The sequence below is a fragment of the Humulus lupulus genome, chromosome 4 (assembly GCF_963169125.1).
Source record: "Humulus lupulus chromosome 4, drHumLupu1.1, whole genome shotgun sequence".
Taxonomy (NCBI): domain Eukaryota; kingdom Viridiplantae; phylum Streptophyta; class Magnoliopsida; order Rosales; family Cannabaceae; genus Humulus; species Humulus lupulus.
Window position 1 is genome coordinate 84,550,482 of NC_084796.1, and position 2,277 is coordinate 84,552,758.

A 2,277-nucleotide genomic window follows, 5' to 3' on the forward strand; every position below is an offset into this window, starting at 1 on the left:
GTTACATTATTTCAAAGTTTATTATTTCTAGTTTACTAATCTTTCTTTTTACTTGTATTTTACCTCTCTCTGGATAAGACATAGCTCGATTACTACTGCGACCGCTTAGGAGTTATTGGGCGATATCAATTTTTGGCGCCGTTGCCGGGGAGGTAATTCTACAATTAAAGGTTTGCATTGTAAATTAATTTTTTTTCTATTTAAAAAAAAGTAGTATAATTTTTAATTTCTCTTTTATTTTATTTTTCCTTAGAAATTTTTTATTTTTATTTATTCATTTCTTTTATTTATTTTACTTTTAGGTTTAGAATTTTTTTTCTAGATTTAGGTTTTTTTCTAAAGAAAAAGCATAAAATTTTAAAGCATAAATAAAAGTATTGAGAACATTTGGGTAATTGTGGAAATTAGCAAAAACCAAACCTGTTCTGTCTTAGAAAAATTGGTTCTTAAATAAGGTCTGTGTTAGCGTTACCCTCCAACCTTTTATAAGAACCTCGGGGAGTTCTGGAAATGCTCTTGGGCCTAAAGTGGTACCTTGGCAGCCTTCCCAATTGGCCTGGGAATATTTTTGGTGTATACTTATTACACTATTACACACTTGGGCTTATAATACTTACAAAATAAAAAAATATTTACGCCACGAAATAGAGACACACTAGGGAGATTCGTTAGACAACAAGTGGAAACTTTAGAAAACTCTCCTAGTTCGTCATTTTCTTCCATTCATTCAAACACTCCTGATTCACCGAGACTTCCTGAACCACCCACGATGGCTCATAAAGATGAAGTCCAACCAAGAACGCTACAGGATTATTTACATCCTACACGTACAGCCACCCCTTCATGCATAATGTATCCCAACAATATGCCAAATTTCAATTTCAAACCCGACATGATTAACCTCTTACCAACCTTCCATGGGTTGGAAAATGAGACTCCGTACGTGTATATACGGGAATTCGAAGAGGTGGTGGCTACATTCAACAACTGAGCTGATGTCACCAACATTGTGAGATTGAAATTTTTTCCTTTCTCTCTCAAAGACAAAGCAAAAAGCCAGTTGTATTCCTTAAGGCCTAGATCTATCGGAACATGGGACGAAATGACAAAATCATTCTTTGCCAAATATTTCCCGCCTCATAAGACTAGCAGCCTTAAGAGGCAAATCTCTACCTTCATCCAGAAAGACCATGAAACTTTCCATCAGGTCTGGGAGAGGATTAGAGATTTGATAAATCAATGCCCACATCATTGATACGAAAGTTGGCGTCTGATCAACTATTTCTATGACGGTCTCACAACCGGACAAAGACAATTCATACAAATGATGTGCAATGGCGAATTCCTTCAAAAAGATCCCAATGAAGCTTTCGAGTACCTCGACGATCTTGCTGAAAAGTCCTACGCATGGAATGGACCAAGTCCTATGGACAAGCCACAATCAACTGGAATCTACCAATTGAGAGAAGAGGACAACGTCAAAATCCAGCTTGAATCATTGAGACAACAATTCGAGGCTTTGAAATCTCAAGATGGTAGAGGAATCTATATGGCTGCAAAGGTAGAGACACGAGATCCATGCTTCATATGTGGAGGGACGGAACATCAACTGCAAGAGTGCCTAACTTTTGGTGAGTTAAGAGGAGGAAATGAGGAACAATGAAATGATTTAGGGGATTAAAAGATGCCTTATAATCCTTTCTCAAACACTTAGAATCTACAATCCGGGTTGGCGCAACCATCCAAATTTTAGCATGAAGGATTCAAACCAAGCATCTGGGAGCCAATGGAGGCCTGAGCAGTAACAACCGCCAAAAGCATACATTGCTCCTCAAAATAACACGCAGTTAAGTAATTCTCTTGAGAATACTTTGCAAATTCTTGCGCGAACACAAATAGCCTCAACTCAAGAGCTCAAATATTGTTTCACACAAACGGTAGAGGAAATGAAAGACATGAAAATCCAAATGACAAAGCTAAACACTACTTTGGCAATTCAAGAGCATGGTAGACTTCCTGCTCAACCTCTAATCCATCAGAAAGGGCAACACATGGCACAAACCTCCTCTTCTGCAGATACAAATTTCAAAGAGGTTAATGCCATCACTACTCGAAGTGGTCAAAGTACGGTTTCACCGTTAACTAAGACAACGAGTACGTCAATGCCCACTCCAGATGATGATGTGCCAATAAGCATTCTAGTAAAGGCACCCTTTCCTCAAGCTTTGAAATCCACTAGATAGGTATTGGAAAATCATGGTGAAATCCTAGACCTCT

General features: G+C 38.1%; 1 non-coding gene across 1 annotated transcript; it reads right to left on the bottom strand.

The window, feature by feature from the left end:
- Positions 1 to 1,150: 1,150 nt before the first annotated feature.
- Positions 1,151 to 1,257, bottom strand: LOC133833554 (small nucleolar RNA R71). The gene has a single exon (XR_009892929.1). It is a non-coding gene; the product is annotated as a small nucleolar RNA R71 (small nucleolar RNA).
- Positions 1,258 to 2,277: the final 1,020 nt, after the last annotated feature.